General features: G+C 36.8%; 1 long non-coding RNA gene across 5 annotated transcripts in view; it reads right to left on the reverse strand.

The window, feature by feature from the left end:
- Positions 1 to 24,435, reverse strand: part of LOC110260380 (uncharacterized) — a 408,289-nt gene that overhangs the window by 199,998 nt on the left and 183,856 nt on the right. Inside the window, exon 4 of one of the 5 annotated variants that reach the window (XR_014806299.1) lies at positions 8,250 to 12,600. The exons of 3 other annotated variants lie outside the window; for them this stretch is intronic. This is a non-coding gene — a long non-coding RNA (uncharacterized LOC110260380). Of the gene's footprint in view, positions 1 to 8,249; positions 12,601 to 21,134; positions 23,535 to 24,435 lie in introns of those variants that run through there. One more of the 5 variants, XR_014806293.1, reaches the window with a different exon arrangement.

Genomic DNA, 24,435 nt, shown 5'->3' on the forward strand with positions numbered 1-24,435 from the left:
CAAGTTCTTTTGTTGCAGTAAAATTTTTGATTGAGCTATTTCTAGAGAAAATGCTAGGGAGATCAATCAACAGGAGCTTAAGTACACCACAAAATTTAATGAAAGCATTCCAGAATGGTTTAAAGAACTCAAGGTGCCTGGCCTCTTGAGAGTTTGAGACCAGGAACAGAAGAGCCAGCAGGAACCTCAGTAGTGTTGTGTGATGTGAATGTGTCTTGTGTGAGTCTGGATGCCCGCATATGAGTCTTGATGGGTAGGTCTGTATGTCGTGTGCTGCTGGGCATGTATGCATATCTCTGTTGTGTGGGGGTTAGAGGGCAGATCTTTTTCTTTCTCTTGCTTCATGCTTTTTCTTCTCTTTGGGCAGAAAGGATGGTAGCACATCTCAACATACTTGGAGGGAAATGAAAACTCAGTTCAAAGTTTACACCTTGGATACAACCACATATAAGCATGAACTGGCCATTTCCTACTTAGGCTAGGTATCCTTTTTCTGGATAAGTACTCAGAGATAAAACTAACCCACCTGGGCAGACTTCCCATGAATGGTTATTATCAAACATCTCTGTAACAATTTTCCCCAAATCTCTAACAAATCCCATAGTGATCCCAGTAGTTCTTACTCCAAAATAAATTCTGTGGTCAAATATAAATGATAATAACTGTAAATATATACTGAGGGCTTTCAATAAGCCCGGCAATATTCTAAATACTTCTTATGTGTTATTTCATTTCATTTCATTTCATCTTTACAAAACTCTACAGCTCTACCATTACCTCTATTTCTTCCCAGCCAAATAGCTGGGACACTCACCCAAGTTTACAGTTTAAAAACGGTAGAGTTGGAATTTGAGCCCAGTCAGTGAATCCAGGATCTCAATGCTTAACCACTAAGTTCTACTGGTTGGAAACACTGGGTTAAATGTTTGTCTTTTAGAAGACAACAGATGGGTAGAATACAAATTCTGCCCCTATATAGTTCATAATTTATCCTCGGATAACTTACATACTCAAGGGAGACATCGCATTCAGAGGAGGGAAAAATGCACAGAGGATGAAGAAAGGCTACAGAAAGGAATGTCATTTAACTGGAGAGGCAGGTATTAGGAAGAGAAGGGCGTGAATGACAAGAAAGGGAACAGACTGACTTATGTACAGAGAAGTACAGAGAGGAAGATAAAATAATTCAGTTTAATTATAGCCTGTGTCTGTAAGGGGAAGAATAAGCAATGAGATATGCAGGTTCTGTGGACACTGGGGTAGAGCCCTACCTACCCTGGGGCAGAGCATACCAAGGAGAAAGAGCAGTGTGATGATTATGAGCCCAGGCTGTGGAGACTGGATGACTTGTCTGGACATCAGTAGTCTTAGCCTCCCACCAGGAACAACTCTGCTCCCTACAGGTCATTTGGCAACATTGGGTGACATTTTTTTTCCTTCCTTTTTAGGGCTGTACCCACAGCATATGGAGGTTCCCAGGCTAGGGGTCGAATCAGAACTGCAGCTGTCAGCCTACACCATAGCCACAGCAACGTGGGATCCAAGCTGCATCTGCAACCTACACCACAGCTCACGGCAATGCCAGATCCTTAACCCACTGGCAAGGCCAGGGATCAACCCTACATCCACTTGGATCCTAGTCAGGTTCATTAACCACCGAGTCATGAAGGGAACTCCTCTGGAGACATTTTTAATTGTCATAATTATTTTAGTGTTGGATATAGTATCATAATAGTTTAAAAATTATAAGGTAATACTTCATTTAACATATGAGGCAGCAACATTATAGCTGTAACAAACAGCTTATTGACATTTTGAGGGAAAAATATCATTAGTCAGTGAGCTAAATATTTCAGGAAAACTCTTCTGATGATTATAAGTATAAAAGATGGATGAAACATAAAAAATTATCTTTCAGAAGTTATCAATTAGTTTGGTGTTCAGGAAGTAAAATGGCAAAACACAGAAAAGGATGTGAATCCAAAGATTTTAAATGGCTACTGGGAACACTTTGCCGGAGGCGTTATCCAATTATAAAATGATCACCACCGAAAACTGAGCTACTTTTTACGGTATACATTTTTAACATCATTGCATGTCTTAGGTGACAAAAATCAGCCTTCAGGGCCCATGACATGTATAATCCTTCTAAGCTTCACTGTCTGCTTTGGGTTGGATTTAGAGAGCCACATCCCAAGATTAAGAGGAAACAGAGACAGCATTCAAATGCAAATCTCAGTGTGAGGTTACATAGTCTAATGGTGACCCCAGAAACCAGCAGAAGGCATAAAAATCTTCTTTAAAGGAAGGAAGATCATCCTAAGTGGTCAAATATTTCTACAAACAATTTTCCCTATATAATATCCATTACTCAAAAAATAGACAAATGCGAAGACTAATCATGGATGAAAAGCCAGTAAAATCACTTCTGAAAAGTCAACAGAAACATATACAAAACCTCTTGAGCTGAGGATGCAGGAAGACAGAATTGGTATTCTGGAGAGGCAAAGATAGTCATATTTTGAGGGGTATAGCACCAAAGCTAGTGAGAGAGAGGCAGAAACAGAGACAGAGCGATCTGAATGAAGATCTGCAGAAGGGCCGCTGTAAGTATTCAGCTGAAGGAAATGTGCGTGAGGAAGGAAACAGATGTCTGAGACCAGGGGAAAAACAACCTGAAAGGATGAGAGGGAACAATGCTTGGAAATAATATAAGGCTGGGACTAGTTTGTGTTCCTACCAGAGAGGAGAGAACACCTTTGAAATTCACAGGATCTTCAATAAATGACTCAGAATGTAGTGCCTTGGTAAAGGGAAAATTAGTCCTAGACTAAAGGCTGTTCTGATTCCACCCAAAAGAACTTCAAAGCAACCCTCCACAGAAACAAGCTATTTCCAAGCAACTGTCTGGAATAAAACTCAAGAATATTTTTAAGAATAAAAAAATACCCAATAAGAAAAAGTATACAATGTCTGGCATCTAACCAAAAGTTAAGTCCCAATTAAACAGAAGAAAGTAATAATAAGTATAGAAATCAAAGCAATAGAAAGTAGAAAATTAACAGAAAAAAAATCAGTGAACCCAAAGACTGGTTCTTGGAGATGATTAATAAAATTGAAAAAAAATCTCTGCCTAAACTGAGCATGGAAAAAAGAGAAGACAAAATTCCCAACATCGAAAATGAGTTAAGTAACAAGATTAGAGGCACTAAAAAGTTAATGAGGTATTAGCCTATCATCCCTAGGCTAATAAATGTGATTGCTTAGATAAAATGCACACATTTTTTTTAAAGGCACAAACTGGAGGTTTCTGTTTTGGTTCACAGGAACCCGACTAGTATCCATGAGAATGCAGGTTTGATCCCTAGCCTCCCTCAGTGGGTTAGGGATTTGGTATTGCCACGGACTGAGGGGTAAGCTGGCAGCTCCGATTTGAACCCCTAACCCAGGAACTTCCATATGCCACAGGTGTGGCCCTGAAAAAAAAAAAGAAAAAGAAAAAGAAAAAAAAAAAAGGCACAAACTATCAGAGCTCATTCAAGTAAAAAATAATACAATAAAATAACCTGGATAAACACCTAAATCTATTTTCAAAGTTAATTGGAGGTTCCCAGGCTAGGGGTCTAACTGGAGCTGTAGCTGCTGGCCTACACCACAGCCACAGCAATGCCAGATCCTTAACCCACTGAGCAAGGTCAGGGATTGAACCCTCAACCTCATGATTCCTAGTCAGATTCATTAACCACTGAGCCACAATGGGAACTCCCTCAAAGTTAAATTTGTGGTTAAAAACTTTTACACAAAGAAATCTCTAGAGCTAGATGACTTATTGGCAAATACTACCAAACATCTAAAATAATGACAATTCGGAGTTCCCGTCGTGGCGCAGTGGTTAACGAATCCGACTAGGAACCATGAGGTTGCGGGTTCGGTCCCTGCCCTTGCTCAGTGGGTTAACGATCCCGCGTTGCCGTGAGCTGTGGTGTAGGTTGCAGACGCGGCTCGGATACTGCGTTGCTGTGGCTCTGGCGTAGGCCAGTGGTTACAGCTCCGATTAGACCCCTAGCCTGGGAACCTCCAATTAACTTTGAAAACAGATTTTTGGGCCGCGGGAGCGGCCCAAAGAAATAGCAAAAAGACAAAAAAAAACACAAACAAACAAACAAAAAAATAAAATAAAATAATGACAATTCTACACAAATTCTGATAAAAATTGAAAACAATCTTATTTTTCTTGATTTGAGTGATGGTTTCTCAGGTGTACAACATGTCAAAACTTATAAAATTTTACACTGTATATACATGCAGTTTATTATATGTCACTTATAGCTCAATAATCTTTTTTGTTTTTTTAAACAACCACACCTGTGGCATATGGAAGTTCCCAGGCCAGGGACTGAATCAGAGCTATAGCTATGGCCTACACCACAGCTTACAGCAATGCCAGATACTTAACCCACTGAGCAAGACCAGGAATCAAACCCACATCCTCACAGAGACAATGTTAGGTCCTTAACCCACTAAACCACAAAGGGAACTCCAAGAATCTATTTTTAAAAGGTTTAAAAATGATGTTCCCAATAGATAACAAACAATTTCCATAGGAAAATGTCCAACATTTAGTAAAAAATGCAAATAAAAGCAATATTGAAATACTGTTTTGTAACTCATCACTTGAATACAAAAGATCAAATAAATGTTGACAGAGTTGTGGTGAGGCAAGTATATTTATGTACAGCTGATGGAATTCTAAACTTGTCAGTATTGTGGAAAACAGTACTGTTAAATATGTCAGCAGTCATAAATGGTTTTATTTATCTAAAGAAATATTTATTCAATAATTTTCATTTTTATTATATGTTCTAAGAATATAATTTAACAGTAGGGAAAGCGCTATCTTGGCCAAGATAGTTTCTTCATTAAGTATAATAGAAAAAAAAAATGGAAACCATTCAAATACTAAACAGGACAGGTTTTATAAATCATGTTGCTGATACATTGTGAAACTATATGCATGTAAAAAAAATGAAATGAAAACATGGATATCAATATTATGTATGTTATAATTACAACTATTTTAAAATGTGTATTTATTAATGAGAAAGACAAGAAGTCTGGATATAATATGTCAAAAAATAGTTTTGTTATCGTGGGGATAATGGTGGTGATTTAAAATTTTTTAGTGTCTCTGTTACTTTTTTTTTTTTTAGGGCTACACCCACCGCATATGGAGGTTCCCAGGCTAGGGGTCAAATTGAAGCTATAGCTGCTGGCCTACACCACAGCCACAGTAAACCAGGATCTGAGCCACATCTGCAACCTACACCACAGCTCACGGCAAAGAGGGATCCTTAACCCACTGAGCGAGGCCAGGGATCGAAACTGTGTCCTCATGAATGCTAGTCAGATTCATTAACTGTTGAGCCACAACAAGAACTCCTGTTACATTTGTTTTAATAGAATAAAAGGCACTCCACTTGATCTAAATGTTTCTTAGAGTGTAGGTTCTTTTTCTTTAAAACTATTAATTCTTTGAAGTAGTTTTCTATTAATGATGACTAATTTGCACTAATTCATCAACATTCTTTTTTCTCCTAACTTCATCAGGGATCTTAAAGAACATATTATAGCCATAGAACAGTGTGAAGCCCTGAAGTAGATGATAATCTCATTAACATGACACTTATCAGCTGAGCTAAGTGGCCATGAATATGAATGCAACAGAGAGATGGTGAGTGAGGATGATTCTGCTCTGATGATTGCATTCTGCCTTGTGCATAAAAGAGAACAAGGCTTATGAAACAAGTAACAAAAGCGACAACAATCAAAAATCTTTGCATAGTTAAATAGCCACAGAAATTTGCATCCAGCATTTTGGTCAATTAATCCTTCCTGGTGATGCTGACATTTCAATGCTTTTACCTTTAACAGCATTTTTTTTTTTTTTTTTTTTTTTTTTTTTGGCATCACCATTGCGTGGGTATGGGGAAGTTCCTGGGCCAGGGAGTGAACCCAGGCCACAGCAGTCACAATGCCAGATCCTTAAATGCTAGGCCACCGGGGAACTCCAACAGAATCTTGTTTGATTAAAAATAAAAATGAATCTTAAAAATCAGTGTTTTTTTGTGTGTTTTATTTCATCTTTCTCTTCCTCTTAAACAAGAGGGAAACATCTTTGCAGTTTCTTCATCGGCACTCACAGTGGTGGCATCAAATAGCTTAACTTCAAGGGAATAACAAAGTACTTCTGGAAACCACTACCTCTACTTCTGCATATTGCTAAAATGTTCTCTTTAACTGTGTGAATGCTTCTTTCTACACACTTCAAACGTCTGCACACTAGGAAAAATCACTTGCCTATTTTTTTTAGGGCTGCACCTGCAGCATATGGTAGTTCCCAGGCTAGGGGTTGAATCAGAGCTGCAGCTGCCAGCCCTAGACCACAGCCAACAGCAATGTGGACTCTGAGCTGCATCTTTGACCTACGCTGCAGCTGAGCAAGGCCAGGGATCCTTAACCCACTCAGTGAGGTCAGGGATTAAACCCACATCTTCATGGACACTATGTTGGGTTCTTAACCTACTGAGCCACAATAGGAACCCCACTTGCGGGCTTTTTAATGATGGCTATTCTGAGTGGTATAAGGTGATAACTCATTGCAGTTTTGATTTGCATTTCTCTAAGGATTAGTGATGTTGAGCATTTTTTCATGTGCCATTTGCATTTCTTCTTTGGTGAAATGTCTGTTTAGGTCTTACTTTTTGTTGGGTTGTTTATTTTGTTGTTGTTGCTGACCTGTCATATTTTTGAAAGTAAGCCCTCCGTCAGTCACATCATTTGCAAATATTTTCTCCCATTTTGTAGGTTGTCTTTTGTTCTGCTTATGGTTTCCTTTGCTGTACAAACACTTTTAAGTTTGATTAGGTCTCATATTATTATTATTAACTTCTGCAGACAAAAGATGAATTTCTAGGTAAATTAAACCTATCAGAGCTAAGTAACTATTTTAAATATTGCAATATTGCATATGGGTTGTTTTTACATTGCATTATGAAATCCAAATTTTGGTTATCAACATTATTAAATTTGGCTTTGTTAGAGTTACAGCGTTAAACAAAAATTGAATTGCTTCCAGTATTTGGAAAAAGTTGATTTCTAAGGGGAACGAATAGATGCTAAAAAAATACAATTAGTAGTGTTTATTTATGAGTGTATAACATAAAGATAACATTCATAAATTGTTATTAAAATGAACTGAGAACTTAATTTGAGAATGCAAATAATTTAGGAAACAATGATGAATTCCAATAAGAATCAAGAATAGAATCTTTTTTTTTTTTTGTCTTTTTGCTATTTCTTGGGCCGCTCCCGTGGCATATGGAGGTTCCCAGGCTAGGGGTCCAATCAGAGCCGTAGCCACCAGCCTAGGCCAGAGCCACAGCAACGCGGGATCCAGGCCGTGTCTGCAACCTACACTACAGCTCACGGCAACGCCAGATCGTTAACCCACTGAGCAAGGGCAGGGACCGAACCCGCAACCTCATGGTTCCTAGTTGGATTCGTTAACCACTGCGCCACGTCGGGAACTCCCAAGAATAGAATCTTTACTACAAATGGAATCTAAGTCGAATCTTGACACATTTACAGAATACTTTGATGCCAAACACATCTCACAAATTAGTCTCATTCAGAAGTTATCACGGGACAAATTCAAATAGAGAGAGAAAATAATAACATAGAATACCAAGTAGTCACATTAAAACAGAAATAGCTACTCGCTGCTTCACAAACCCAGAAATAATCTCAGCCATCTAACCCAATTTCTTCATTTTACTTCATTTGACTTCAGAAAAATCAAGTTCTCTCAAGGTTATATAGTCCATGGTTGGTATAATAAGTACTCATCTCTTAGTTTCTAGTGTTGTGCTCATTCATCTTCTATTTCATGTTTTCATATCATGTCAAATAAGAGGAGGCACAAAATGGAGCATATTATAAACATATATACCCGGTCAAGGCCAAAGGTTAGCTATAAGCCAACGTACAAAAGATATTTCAAAAAAGATGTTTTTATTTTCCATTGGTTAGGAAGTCAGTAATATTCATGAGTGGCTGGTGGCAAATTAAAATATCTCATGTATTACATGATGACTGCCATTATTCATCTTGTTTTTCAAGCTAGGTTCTGCCAAAATTTCTATGTAAATAAAATTATGATAAAAAACCTACTTCAATTAAAATTAACTAACTTTTCTTTTATCTTTCCTTGTCTTTAATTATCATTAGGTCTTTTATTTGCATTATATATGATAGCATGGGTAAAATTATAATATTATTTTATTAGGAAATATTTACTTAATTCTTTATTACCCAAACATCTTCTCTATAAACTGAAAAATAAAGTGATAAACTCATAATATCAACCCAACTATCTTTTAGAGCTGGAAGAGATAGTAGAATTTACTGAGTTCCAGTATTTAATTTATTAATGAAGAAACTGTGACCCTGAGTTATTCACAGCTGCAAGGCTATTACAGGGAGAACAGAAATATAATTCTTAAGTCTGGTTTATGCCTTCCAGAGATGGTTCAATATATTTTAACCTATGTATCTGAAAATTTAGAGCCCCAGGATTGGGTTCTTAAGTTGATAACTGCATAACTATACACCCTGAATGATTTTACTGATAACGTTTTTGAAAGGAAAACATTTTAATCTAACTTTAGAAAGTGTAATAAATAAAACCGGATCTTGGACACTTGCAGTGCACCTTATCTCAGCTTCCCAGCTTAGGCTACATTTACTGAATTTGCTAATACGTGTCACAACCCAGGTCCTGTGCTAGAAGAAAAAAAAAAACCTGATGATTGAAATAAAACAGGAAATGATAATAAACATGTGAGGATAGTGGCAAGAATTCTTTTAAGGAAAAGCTTGATATATAAAAATAAAAGTGCCAGCTTGAGGAAAGGGATAAATATATTATGAAGGTGACTAGTTACAACGGATTAATGAGAAACTCAAGGCATATCAATTACTAGAAACAAAAACACAAAGAAAAATTTCACCACAGTCAGAGGGAGAATCTTCTTTCATGCATATTACTAGCATGGAGGTTCTTATGGGAAAAACAAAGGAGGATAAAAAGTCATCTTTAATAAAAGATTTAGAAAGTCACTTTTTACTCAAACACCAGATGGCAAAAGCAGTAAGCATGGGGCTGCCCATACACCTAGGGTTCCTAGCAGTGCAGGTAAGACAAGATGAGAAAAGACCATTCTCTACAACTGCCTCAAATTATAATTGTACACACACACACACACACACACACACACACACACAAACACACACAGAGGACTAGGGCAGGTAGACAGAAGAGCACGCATTCACTTTCCTAGTGGTAGAAAGCAGTTCCTTGGGATGATCTCTAGTTACTAGAACCCTCAAGAGACACCCCATCCACCTTCTAAGGCAGTTCACTTCCTCATCCATTTTCATCCACCTTCTCACGGACCAGTTCAAGAGGCTAAAGTATTGCCTGTGTTCTGGTATATGAGTTCAAACCTATCAGTGTCACAACATTAAAAAAAAAAAAAAAAAAAGAAGCAGTATATTTCATTAATGAGTCAGAATGAAGGAACAATAGCAACACTGAAAGATATCCATCTGTTTATCACAGTCTTCTTTCTAACTTCAAAAACAAATATACAATAACTCAACCATGACTGGATTTGGAATAACTGGAAAATAATTTAAGTTTTTAGATACATAAATAGTGGATTGTTTTTATACTGCATTTAATTCAATCATTAGCTCGAATGAATAAATATGCATTCTGTTCAGATGTTTACTGGTATTATGGCAAATGATAATTTGTATGCTTACAGATTGGCTGCACATGCAGGCAACAGGATAAACAACTCAGACACACACACATTCCATAGTCATGGATAGCTCTAGACTAATGAAACCAAATCTTCTATGGCTCAGGATGGCCTAGGGTACACAACTTCATCAAAAGAAATAGCTTTCATCTTCTGTCATTATATACGATTGCAAATGCAGAGCACGTCTTCATCTCATTTGTTTTCCTACAAACAACCCTGGAGAGGAAATCCAAACAAATCATTTTCAGATGAAGACACTGAGATCTCTACCTGCAGGATGTGTGGAGACCCCACAAGTCAGCAACAAAAAAAGAGATTAAAAAACAGCCTCCTGACTGAATACATTGTTTATGTACTGATACACAATACTTCATTCAATGGCTCACATTATTCAGTATGTGGTTGAGTTTTTCCATTCATTTTGATCTAGTAACCTTGAGATTTTACACCACTTAAGTTTTATTACCTGGAAATTACATCTAATTTATCTCCACAAATACATTGGAATTGAATAAATGTAATGTAAATCAGTAATCAGGTGGCTTTAAGACTGACTTTTAATTAGACCTGTGGTAATTTGTCTAACAAATATATCACTGTGCAATCAAATTAATGTATACAATAAATTCTAAAGTGGCTCTCCTGCCATTGGAAGACTGTAAAGCGTGCTGCATACCAAGTAGTATCAAAGTGTTCTCTGGGCTGCAGATTTTCGGCTATGAGTATTCTTTTCCACTGGGGTGTTAGTAACTAACTCCAGTTACATGCATGTTCTCCCTGTTGCAGGAGTAACCCAAAGCCACAGTGTGATCAAAGATCTCCCATGTAGAGATTTAGTTATGCCTCCAGCTGGTAACATCTTGCTCTGTCCACAAACCTGTTATTAAAAATTCTCATGGGCTTATTCACGAGCCATCTCAAAGGGTTCTTTGTCAACCACATCAGTACACCTGACAGAGATGATGACAGAAGTTGGCAGAGGGAGAACGTTGATCAATGGCTCCTTCTTGTTCAAGAGACTCCAGCATAGAGACAAAATATCCAGTAGATTAGTCCTTTCTAAGCAGATGAAGCTTCATAACCCTGCAAAAAGCAGGGTCCTGTAGAGAATGAGCAGGTCTGTCTTCAGCTCTCAAATGTATTTGCAATCCGACTTTTCACCCCTCAGAGGCATCTTTAGTAAAATGGAGTTAATGCCAGGGTCTTTCACCATAAATTAGTAACTCATTTCTGTCTTCAAATACTTTCCTCCCCCAGATGTTTAAGACATTATACTTTGTCAGCTACTGAAGAATTTGTTGTAAATTCAAAGAAAACTACTTGGCTATATTATTCTTGAATTATTCAGATAAATGTCATTGCTCTAAATTAAACTTTAGTGATTATTAGCCAATTTCATTAATTTCAACATAGAATGGGGCTTTTAAATTTAATCTAGTATATTATTTACTTAACATATGATATTGTTAGTACCATTACTATTATTACTGTTGCCTGTATGTAAAACTATCATTTATGGTGTGCATGCCATATGACACACTGTGCCAGGCCTCTCATTGACATTACCCTACTTAATGCTAAAAAATTATACGGTAAATGTTTTAGCCCCATTTTTCAGATATAGAAACTGAGCTTCAAAGAGGTTAATTTGTCTAAAGATCACTAGGCTAATTATCTGGCAGAGCAGACCTCAGCTTTAGCTGACTCCAAAATCCTTTCTGTTCAGAAATGCTGATCTTCTCCACAGGGGTTTTGAAGTATCTTATATTAAGATTTAAAAGCTCTGCTTTTCCATTTCATTCAGTTACAAATTCAACAAGTATTTTCTGAAACTCCCAAATATCAGGCAGAAGGTAGAGAATTGCCATGCAATGGAGAGGAAAGCAGACCTGATTCCTACCCTTATCGAGTTTACAAACCCATAATCACACCAATAAGTTGAGGTTGCCAACTGTGACAAGTGTTATGAAGAAAGGGTAGAGTTTCAGAAAGATAGGTATTTGCAACATCTCCAGAGAGGCGTGGGGTGCAAAAGGCATTTTTGAAACAGGAGGAAAAGGCTCAGTGACCAAAGCTAGCCTGGGGCAAGACAAAGCCAAGTAAAAGCACCTATGTGGCCAGGTGTAGAGAAGGACCCTGCCATGGGGAGGATGGTGTCCTGTTCCACTGCTAACCACCCTCCTGAACAATTAACTCTTACAACTCTGTGGAGAGGGGATGGGTTACTAGCCTCATCTTATCCATGTGGAAATGGAAATCCTCAGACTACTCAGACACAGAGTCAGCAAGGGAAGGGCTGAGCTGAATCGGGGTGTGCCTCTCCTGAAGGCTGGCATATTTTACTACATGACCCTGCCTGGGGACTGCCTGCTGAGCAGGCTGCTTAAGGAAAAAAACACGCAGGTGACCATGGGCTAAAACTTCATAGCTGATGAAAGCCGACTTCCTGACAGAGCTCCATCAAAAAACTTCTTGGAATGATGGGAAGCAATGCCTGAGGAGTCTATCAAAAGGCAAAATCAGTTTTTGAAATTACCATCGACACAAAATAATACTTGGATGTGAATTACAACAAAATACCAGTCCTTGACTGCTCCCATTTTTTGCATTCTTAACTCTAGTCCAATGCATGACTTTGGAAGAACATGCATCGCCTCAGTCTCAGGAAATGCTGTCACACTGCGCTTTTCCCAAATGGCTGAAGATTAGGAACCTAAACACATACAAAGTAATTGTGACAATGAGGAAGAATATTTGCTAAGGCTGCCATGTGAGGCAGTGCATCTGTGTAATTGCTAGAATAAATTCATTTCTCCTTGCATTATCAAGCAGCTTGAGTTAGGAAATGTGGCTCACTATTACAGAGATTCCCAATATACCCTAAAGCTAAAGTAAAAGTGTTTCTATAAGACCTATTTCCTCAATTCACATAAGGTACCTTGTCAGAAACCCTGTGCTTGTTTGTGCAAATATCTTCTCAGGCATAGCACAGGAATGTTGAGTTCATGGCCTAAGCTGCTTCAAACTCATTGTTTGAGTCCCTCTGGAGATTCTCCAACAGGCCTCCCAGTCTCTCTAGAGTGCTTTGCTGAAATAACCTTTCTTCTTATAGTCATTTCTGAAAGCCTTTCTCATTCTTCATAGTCCAGTGTAAATAATGGATATTTCAGCAAGTTTCCCAGATGTCCTACTCAGAATTACTTTTACACCCTATGCTCCCAAGGGTGTAGTACCTCTACTGTTATATCTATTCCAATGTCAGATATTAGAAATGTATGCCATCTCCTCGACTCACTATAGGGTAAATTCTTAAAAGTCATGGATGATATATTTCTTTTCCTCCTCTTCTCACTGCTCAGCAGAGGACAATGTACAAAGACTGTATTTGTTGACTCTCCTTATCTTTAAGAATCTAACTCTATATAGTCACACATTTGCTTTACTATTGATGACTGTTTGTCATGTGCACATGACTTTTGGAGACATGTCCTATAATGAAAATTAAAAGAGTCATCTTTGGGATAGCCAGACTCTATATCACCTTCATGCAGTGCCTGCCATAAGGCATTTGGTCCACTCCAAATTCTGGATACCCTCCCCCCCTCACACACAAAACACGCATGACACCAGCATAGTCAAACTAGACTACTCCCTAGATTATGGGCACCCCTACAAGTGCTTACTTCTGTCCCTCTTTCTGGACACTTAACCAACTAATGTTGCTTGCCTAATAGTGGAATAGAGTTCAGGAATCAAAACAACTTTCCAGAAGTCATGGAGGATCACAAAACAATATGATCTCTAAAAGCGTTATATCTGACCACCACAGAGCTAAAAGAACCTTGGAAATTGTAGGAACTCATTTGGGGTTTGTAAATGATAAAATTAAAGTCAGAGGAACTAAGAGAACTGCTAAGTTCCCATAGAGTGATGAAATCAGGACTTCTTATTCCCAGCCTCCTGACCTTAAAGATCTGATCTTTAATAACTCAAGAAGATGTTTCCACAATTCTGAAATATTTTGTTCATATGTTTTTTTTTAAAATTAACTCTACTGAGGTGTGCTTTATGTGCCATAACTGAGATCTATTTTAATTGCACATTTCTATGAGTTTTGAAAATGTGGCAACTGTGTGTAACCACCACAAAAAGATATAGAGCATTTCCCTCTCACCGAAACACTTCCTTGGGCCTATTTTTGGTCAATTTCCACTCCATTTGCTGGGTCCAGGCAACAACTGATGTGCTTGCTGTCCTCGTAGAATAGTTTTGCTTGTCTGAGAATTTCATGGAAATGCCATTATTTGGTATGTAAACAAAAATGTCTTGCTTTTCTTAGCATAATTTGAGATTCATCAGTGTTGCTGTTTATATCAGTAGCTGCTTGTTTTTAAATTTACAAAACTCTAGACTTTATTTGGATTTCACCAGTTTTTTTTTTTTTTTTTCATTTGTGTCAACTGATCACTATAGTAAACTTCAGAGAGGATAAATAAACTGCACTGGTTTTGGTAAAGACTATAAATTTGAGGTGATACAAATATAATTTGGATTGTTGCTAATTCTTGTTTTCACTCATACTGGATGTGCATGACCTTAAGTGTTTTATTCATTCCCCTGAGATTTAGATTCCTCACAAATAAAATAAAGATAGTAATTCACAACTCAGAGACGTTTTTCAGACTGAATAATACATGCGCATGTTTAACTTACAGCAAGAACTCAATAAATGGTAGCTAAATAACATTATAAAATAAATAGTGTAAAATACAGAAGACTATTTATACAAAACTGACATGAAACACAAAGAATCCACAAAAGATAAAAGTGACAGAATTGGAAGCATCAACTAGTCAATTCAACAAATACTTATTGAACTATTATTTTGTTCCAGGGAACTACTGTTCCTAAGGATTTAGTATTGCCTCCACAAAACTTACACACATTCTAACATGAAAGAAAAAAATTCACACACTCATATATACATAGAAAGAGAGAAAAATATATACAATATATATAAATATATTTTACATGTACATACAAAAAATACATTAATATATATCTATAAATTTGCAGTGGTGATGAGCACAATGAAGAAAAATCAGATTACAGGAATAGTGATAGAAGATGCTATACTATATCGGATAGATATGGAAAACTTATGTGGGTGACATTTGCATACTTAATATACATCTGAATGAAGTAAAGTGTCAAGTCATGATTTGGGTGAGGAACATTCAAATGCAAGAGAAAATCAGACTGCCTCAATGCTAATGTGAGCTTAGTATGAGAGAGGAAAATCAAAGAGTTCCTTAAGGCCTAAGTAGAGAGAACAAGAGTAATAGTCATAGGAAATCAGATGGAGAAGTAGCCAAAAATTCATGTCTAAAGTTGCACAAGCCATGGAAAGATTAAAATTTTATCCTAAATATGATGAGTCACAATAGAGTATTGCAGTAGGAGAGTTACCTGATCTGATTTGTTTCAAAGAACACCTACACATTCCATTTTAACATAATGGCAGGAAAGATATAAAGAGAAATACATCCAAGTACAATATATTATTTTTTTTGAAGCTGGAGGCAAAGTAAAGGAAATCTACTAAGGTCAGAAACAAAAAGAATCTATACTCTGAGCTTTGGAACTGCATTAACTCTGGAATTGTCTGCCCATCCTGGTAGATGAGAGCTGGGATTTAACAAGCTGAGTGCACTGAAGACATGCATCTTCTATTCGATGATTATAATAATCCTATGAAGTAGATAGGTCAGGTATAGCTTTCAGCCACTTTCAGATGAGGAAATGGAAGGGAAAGGTTATTTTTAACCTAGGGTCAATGTAGCCCAGCTGGTAGGGTGGCATAGTCCTAGAGTCAGAGCATTTGCGTAGCCACACATCTATCAATCTAGTTGGTACCATACTGTCCCCTACACTCCTGCTCAGGCCTGCTGGCTCAGCTAAAGGCATTTCAACCATAATAACTGTCCCCATCCTGTTTCAGCACTAGCTTCCTCCTGAGGATGTGACCAAGCCCCATTGCCCACTCTGTGTAAGTTCATCAGACTAATACAGACTATACTCCAGCTTGAGGAGTCATTAGTTTTAAGTCCTTCATTTATGAGAAATTGACACATTAGCTCTACTTTCAAGTCTATAATTTCCCAATACCACATTCTGACGTTTTTCTTACAAAGAAAGAGAAACTTATTGGTATATCACAGAAACAAGGACAGATAAATAAAACGTTAAATGCTTCTTTTTCAGTGTAAGGTGTTACAATTTAACAAGAGTAATGCCATAACAGGAAGGTATCAGAAACAGGGAGAGCAAGAAGGCTGCTGTCTCTCCTGAAAATCATCAGAACATTTCCTTGCTTGTCTTGCAACTAAATTGTGAATATCTACAGAATGAAGCCTGTTTGGTACAAGAGGGCAGTGTTACAGATTCACAGGGCAGTGTGTGACCAATTTTCAGTCCCAAACACAAGCTTTTGCTTGTGCTTTTTAAACGTCAGTAGCACGTAAGTGCACATTAAAATAACTCAATGTGCAATGGAAGGCATTTTCATTTTAAGCCTCATTGCATTTATTTCTGACATATATAATGCAGTAAATCAACCAATAAAGAAAAATCATAAACTCCCAATAAGGACTTAAGATATGAGCCATGTTATCTCTTTTGTGAAGTTAATTACTTCCTCTGTCTTTTTGGCTAAAATCTCCCTTTTAGTCCCTTTTCTAATCTCCTTTATAACTTTCCTTCGCTTTCTCCCCAAGATAGCACTACATTTCCCTGATCCACAATAAGCTCTTACTCATTTTATAAAGTATTATTATACCAGGGGAATTAACTCCCTCCTCAGAAAATCTTTGAACATAGAGAAGAAAAAGTCTGCTTATTGTCCTTCTCTTTTGATGGCAATAGCAATTTTTTTTTTCCAATAAATAGAAGGGAGAAAGAGAACAAAATTCAGGTCTTCCCAGCCAGGTAAATGAACACATAGGAAATTATATAGTAAATTATACAGTAACATCTAAGCTTTGCATGTTTATATATGAAAGGGCATCACCTAAGTGAATTGAAATGACTTCTCACCCAGACATTTCATTTATTTAAAAATACTACTTGCTGAAACTGAAAAGCAGAATACTCTGATTAAGATGAAATTTTATTCTCTTAAAAGTTATTATTATCAACAGATTACCCAAACTCATTCCTGACTAGCACCCTCTTCTTTAGCCTCAATCTCGTCATACATCACTGCCCTCAACAGTATAAAGTAAGGTAACATAACATGTATGTCTGGAATGGAAGGACACTCAGGATGGAAGGGAATTAGAGAGGGGGTGACATTAGAGAGGACAATTCAATAGCAATATTAAAGTGCTCAAAATTCAATGACTTAGTGTTTTTGAAGATTATGAAAGTGGACACAAAAAAATTACCCTGTCAAAATGCCATGCCTCCATCAACAGTAGAATCCGCAAATGGTTGCAAATGGTTACAAATGGAATCCAATATAGCAGAAAAAATAAATTGTGGCTAAATACAACAACATAAAGGGATCTTAGGAAAATAACTTGACTGGCAAAAAATTGTAGAAAATACACAAAGTATGATTCAATTGAGTCACATGAACTTCACTTAATCTAAACAATAGATTGTCTGGGATACAAACATAAAATTAAGCTATATAGAAAAATATGGGAAAAATAAACACAAAATTCAAGATGGTTGTTACACCTTAGGGTGAAGGAAATGAAAATAGGACTCCAAGGGGAGCTTCCGCGACCCCAAGGAAATGGATTTCTAAGTTGGGTGGTAGGTACATAAGTGTTCATTGTGCATTGCCTTTTTAAGTCCTCACATGTATTTATAAGCATCCTTTGGATTTTTTTCATATCTAATTTTTAAAAAACAAATTTAAAAAATGTCATGTGTTTTATTACTGCTTAACCCTTAAACAAACATCGATTGTCTAAAGAGGCAGGTCCTATAACTGAAACTCAAACTGATAAGACAGACTCTGGGCCCCATGCTTTTGGATCCGAACATTGAGGTGGTCGAAGATCACCTACTCAAGGCTATTTGCTGATGTGGTACCCAGCACAGGGAGGAAAGCCAGAAATGGAATTCTGCAATTGTGGGAAAGCCAGAAAAATCAGGAATCCCCAGGGAGAAAGCCAAGTCCTAGTTTAAACAATTATTTTCAGTAGTCTCTTCCTAAGAAAGATTTTTTTTTTAATGAACATATTCTAGTTCATTTTTTAAATGAATATATTCTATGGATTATTCTAGTAATCCATATTTTCAGCACCATAAAAATATATAGTCCTTACTTTGACATATATGAAGTCAAGCGTATACTAGAAAATCTCTAGTTCCATGCACTAATCACAGATTTATCAGAAATGACTACAGAATAATGTATATGCATCATAGGACGTAGAACTGACAAGTGATAATACTTATGTCCCTATTTTAGAAATCAACCTCTAGGATAAAGTTATTTTCTTATTTTAGCTGAACAGATTCTGAGTTGCTTTTGATGGAAGGTGATTTAACTTTATGTCTAAATTTCAGGTTACTTCTCCTGAGACTGCTATCAAATTTCCCTCCAGTATTGAATAATATTCTAAAAGAATTTAATCTTTTAGCTATTGAGAGGGAAAGCTTATCAATTACACTTAATAAATTTTTTCTACATAACATCTATCCTAGATTAGACTTCCCATAGCAATGTTTTAAAAATTAAAAGGGAAAGATAAAATCTGGTTTTATGTTGGTTAATTTACTATGTATATAGGTATAGTTTATTGGAGGCAATGAATGTGAGAAAAAAGATAGTACCGGCATACGTCAGAGATATTGGGGGTTCAGTTCCAAACCATTGCAAGAAAGAGAATATCACAATAAGCAGTCACACAAATTTGTTGGTTTTCCAGTGCATATGAGAGCTATGTTTACACTCTACCGTAGTCTATTAAGTGTGCAATAGCATTGTGTCCAAAAAGCAACGTACATGCCTCGATTTTAAAATATTTTATTTCCAAAAAATTCTAATCACCCTCTGCAATTTCAGCCAGTCATGATTTGATTGCGATATACCATCAAAAATCACTGATTACAAATAACTACAAATATAATGATTTAAAAGTTTAAAATATTACAAGAGCTACCAAAGTGTGACATAGACATGAAGTGAGCAAACGCTGTTGGAAAACTGGTGCCTATCAACTAGCTCAATACGAAGCTGCAATTTGTCAAACAGAACAAAAAAACTAATATCTGCGAAGCACTATAAAACAAGGTAGCCTGTATATGTATATATAGATATATATAGCTATATAAAAACATACTTTATATATAGTATATGTAGTTTATATATAGTATATATATACACAATAGTGTACATATACTTTTATGTATATATGTGTATATATATATGTGGTTATACAAATATATGCTACTTATATTTATAAGTATGTATATTGATATATAAAATATGTAAAAGAACCATAAAGATGGAAAACCGAAGAGAATAATCACAGAATCTCAAGGGAAGGTAATGAGCCAAACTAAAAATGCCTCAAACATCACAAAGCACACTATATTCTGTTTACAATGAATGAGTAGGAGGGTAATTAGAATGTGTCTACTTAATATGTACGTATTTATATATTATATATTTATATATAATATATACATGCAGCATTCACACATACATAGTTAATATATAATAAATGATCTCATGTACTATAATAGTTAAAGTTTTTGCCCCTACAGAGCCAACACAATTACTATCAATTCCTCCTGACTTTTCATTTGCTGATTCACTGGTCCACCTGGACCCCAGTCATTGGGCTGCTCTATGGGATGTCACCCTCATTATTCATTAAACTCACAGGCCAAGTTCTATGTATCAAACACAAAAGCCATGTCATTCAGAGGGGCACGTTTCAGATGAGAACAGTGACGGAACCAGTGGATGTTGCATGTATTATGTCCACTAAAATCTCATATTTATATCCTTTTTAAAGAAGGGTAACCCCAAAAGTCTAGATGAAGGGAATTTTGATGTAAAACATTAACGTGCCACCTAAGATCAGTTCAAGTCCTGGATGAACAGAATGGTGAACCCAGTTATCTGGGACTGTAGAAGAAAAGCTCTAGGCCAAAATTAAGACTTTGAACCTAAAAGAAAATGTACAAAATTAAGACTTTGAACCTAAAAGAAATGTACAGTAGGGTCCTAATCCTCCTAAACTACTGGTTGTTCTTTAAACAGTGGAATCCTTGAAGATAATGAGATCTGCATTGAGGCCAGTTTGGAGGTCCTCCAGGCAAATCTGCTTTCTAATTTCACAGCTGATTTCTTAAGCAGTTCCTAAATATGTAAGGACTGTTACAACTAGGAATACAAATGAGGCCCAGCCAGACTTTATTGCAAACATATCACTTCCTTCCTTGTATTACTTTCATTGTTTGCATGAAAGTAATCCAGAATATTTTTCTCTCAACAAAAGACACGTAATTAAGAAAAAAATCTTTGCAAAGAATATCTGACTTCACCATTAAGAAAACATTAATTGGGAATTCTCGATGTGGCTCCGTGGGTTAAAAAATCTGACACGGTGTCCATGAAGATGCATGTTTGATCCATGGCCTTGACCAGTGGGTAAAGGATCCAGCGTTGCAGCAAGTTGCGGCCTAACTTGCAGATGTGGTGTTGCTGTGGCTGTGGTGTAGACTGGCAGCTCCAATTTGACTCCTAGCCTGAGAACTTCCATATGCCAGCCTTGAAAAGAAAAAAAAAACACATTAATTTTATGCCCATCAGCATTTTGAACAACTTATTTTGTTAACATATTTGACTCTGCATCAATATATTTATTTCACTAAATGACAAAGCAGACATTTCCAGAATTTCCATGAAATCATTGTTATATAATACAAATATCCCTTCCTTTTCGACAGGGGCACTTTAACAATTACACATAAACTAACACAAAAACAGAACAGAGATAACAATGGAATTCATGATTTTAATTCTTTCTTTATTCAGTTACCAGGTGAGGCCCCACAGTTTCTCTAAAAGATAATTTTAAGCAGAGGGAAAAGTGCAGTATCAACAAAAATCCAGATGTGTGAAAAGAGAAGAACTCATTCCAAAAGCTTCCTTCCAGGGATGTAGCCTCTGTAATACCAAATATTTTAAATCTAACAATTCTGCCAACTACAAATTGATTTTTTTTTTTTTTGTCTTTCTTCTTTTTGAGGGCTGCACCGCAGCACATGGTGGTTCCCAGGCTTAGGGGTCTAATTAGAGCTGTAGCCGCTGGCCTATGCCACAGCCACAGCAATGCCAGAGCCGAGCCATGTCAGCGACCTACACCACAGCTCACGACAACTCCGGATCCTTAACCACTGAGCGAGGCCGGGGATGGAACCCGCAACCTCATGGTTCCTAGTCAGGTTCGTTTCCGTTGCGCCATGATGGGAACTCCATACAAGTTGAATATTAAAGGTATAATAGTCTTCAAAAGGATTGCACTGGACTACTTCCAGACCTCATTTCTCATAAGATCAGAATGTTCTGTCCACCAACAGCTAACAGGAGGTAATCCCAAAATATACACAGAAAGTAAAAAGTGTTTGCTAAGCACAGGTGTTCAACAAGTGCGTAAGTGTTTATGTGTGAGGATGAATGAATCACTGACCTGCTTCTAATGGTGTGGCTGGAAAGGCATGGATAACACTAGGAGACAGTGGGTATACCCCTGACCCTTGGTAACTCTACCTCTTCTGGGTAAAATTAGGAAGTGATGGGTTATCTCACCTGCCTGCACCACAGCCTAATGAAGTACATATCCAAATGTATCTTTTCTGGAAGTTACAGTAAGATCATTATGAAGCAGGTCAGTATATTTGAAAATAATTTTCATAGAGGAAGGATTGGAAAATAAGTGGAAAGGGATAAACTTGTTGGTTGTATTATAAGGACTCTTATTCCAAAAGTGTCTCTGTCACAATATCTATGAAAAGGATCTGGAACAAAAATACCACCCACTTGGTGTATAGTAATTTGAAACATAACTCTGAAGTTATTCTGAGGTACACTTTTAAAAGAGAAAAAGTATTGTTTTGTCTTTTAAAAAAATAAATCACCTTAAATGTTTGGCTCACCCCACCACAGAAAGTAGTCACTGGAAATGCATAAGCTACTATTTAATAGGTACATAATTTTACAATAAGTCCTAGCCATCTGCTCCCTCCTCTAATTATGAACTCAGGAAAGACATAATTCACTACATATGGTACAAAGGCTGGTAGAGAGAATTTAAGTATCATGTATAACTTCTTTCTAAAATGTTTCTTTTCATTTCAAGATAGCAGTTTTCAGTCTTGAAACACAAATCGGGGGAATTACTAACTCATTTTGAAAAACACAAATGCTCCTGAAGGAAAATGGAAATTGATAAGAAAAGAAGCTTTTGATTAAATCTCTGTTTTCAGTCTCCAACTCAGAAAGTATTTTTAACATCAAAAGGTGCCACCATAAGCTTGATTTAAATGTTGCTTTCAGTTGGTGTTCCTGTTTTCTCTTTTTTTTTTTTTTTTTTTTTTTTTTAAGGGACAGGGGACCTCAGAAACTCCTCTCCATTGGTTTCGCACTGTTTCCCACTGTAAAACTGACAAGAGGTAGTACAAGGCTAATGACAGGGAAAGGTAGAAATTAACAACACAAGCTTATTTTTTGCGCTTTTATTTTGACTAAGATAAATATTTATTGCTATTGTCTTACCTTTCATTTGTCATAGAGATGACACAGCTCTTACTATAAACTCTCACATGAAGGATTCATTGTCTTCAACAAAGTGAGATAGCAATGCACACACATATATATATATCTTCAAGATCCTCTCCTCTTATAGAGGGAATGGCTGATAAATGGAAGCAAAGCTCCATGGAACAAACTGAGAGAATGGTTTTGCTATTTTATGGGCAACATTAGAAATAGGTTTACTCAGCTAATTTCCAAAACAGAACAGCATTATATGCCTTTACTGCCACACTCTGAAGAATTTCACACTTCAATTCTCTAAATTAAGACACGTACCATAGAACTTTTTAGGGCAGCATTTTCTTTACATTTCAAAACACCAGGATCACATTTATCAAATGGGAGTATGGGTGGGGAGGTAGGATCAGCATAGTTTTTAAAAGGCTAGTAAAGAAAATTAAAACTTTTCTGTTCTTCTCCATGTTTCATCTCAGAACAAAAGAAGGTTAGTGGGTTTTCTGCTAGTAGTCACACTGTGAGTCAAATACTTTTTGTCAATATGGCCTCCATGTGAGACCTCTGACTGTGGAACATCCTGTGAACTCCCTGAGTGCAGGTGTACATGAAGATACCTGGGTAGTTTTTACAGCGACGATATTGGCTCTTAAGCAGCTCACTCTCATCATTTTCTATCTACCTCACAGGTAAGTACAAATCTTCCAAGGATTCTTGTTAGTGAATTAAACTGACAAAACACATCCATGGAAAATAAGTTGGAGAGGTGACATGGAAAATGCAAGGTGTCCTCCATTTTATTCTGATTGCGAGAAAGAATAAGGAGTGTAGTTTCTTCAAATTCTTTTCTGTTCATCATCATGAAACAAAAAGAGACATCATTTAAACAATAAGGTTAAACAATAAGGAAATTCTGGCCACTGAAATTGAAGACTTTTTAAAAGAATTTTTATTTTATTTTATTTTATTTTATTTTTTTGCTTCTTATGGCCATACCTGAGACCTGTGGCATATAGAGGTTCCCAGGCTAGGGGTCAAATCGGAGCTGGAGCTGCTGGCCTACACCACAGCCACAGCAATGTCAGATCCAAGCCATGTCTAAGATCTGCACCACAGCTCACAGCAATGCTGGATCCTTAACCCACTGAGCAACGCCAGGGATCAAACCTGCATCTTCATGGATACTAATTAGATTCGTTTCCACTGAGCCACAACAGGAACTCTAAGAAATGTTCTTAATAGGCTTTATTTTTTAGAGTAAGTTTTAGGTTCATGGCATAATGGAGCAGAAAATTCAGACCTTTCATATCCCAGATCCCCTCCTACAGTTCTTCCCTCACCATCAGCATCCCCTTCCATGTGGTACATATGTATAGTGACATACAATAATCACCCCAAGTCCATAGTTTACATTAAGTTTCACTCTTAGTGTTGTACATTTTATGGGTTTGGACAAATGTATCCCCATTACAGTATCATACAAAGAATTGTACTGTCCCCCAAATCCTAGGTTCTGACTCTTTATCCATCCTTCCCCCTAACCTCTGACAAGCACTGATCTGTTTACTGTCTCCATATTTTTGCATTTTCTGATATGTTATATTGTTGGAATCATATAATAAGTGATCAGATTGTCTTCTTTTACTTAATAATAGGCATTTAAGATCCCTGTATGTCTTTTTGTGGCTTGATAGCTCATTTCTTTTTTTTTTATTAAAGTATAGTTGATTTACAATGTTCTGTCAATTT

Source organism: Sus scrofa, chromosome 1 (genome assembly GCF_054392235.1).
Source record: "Sus scrofa isolate SSC_HxYL_T2T_F1_AM1 chromosome 1, Sscrofa_HxYL_maternal_Yorkshire_Landrace_v2.0, whole genome shotgun sequence".
NCBI lineage: Eukaryota > Metazoa > Chordata > Mammalia > Artiodactyla > Suidae > Sus > Sus scrofa.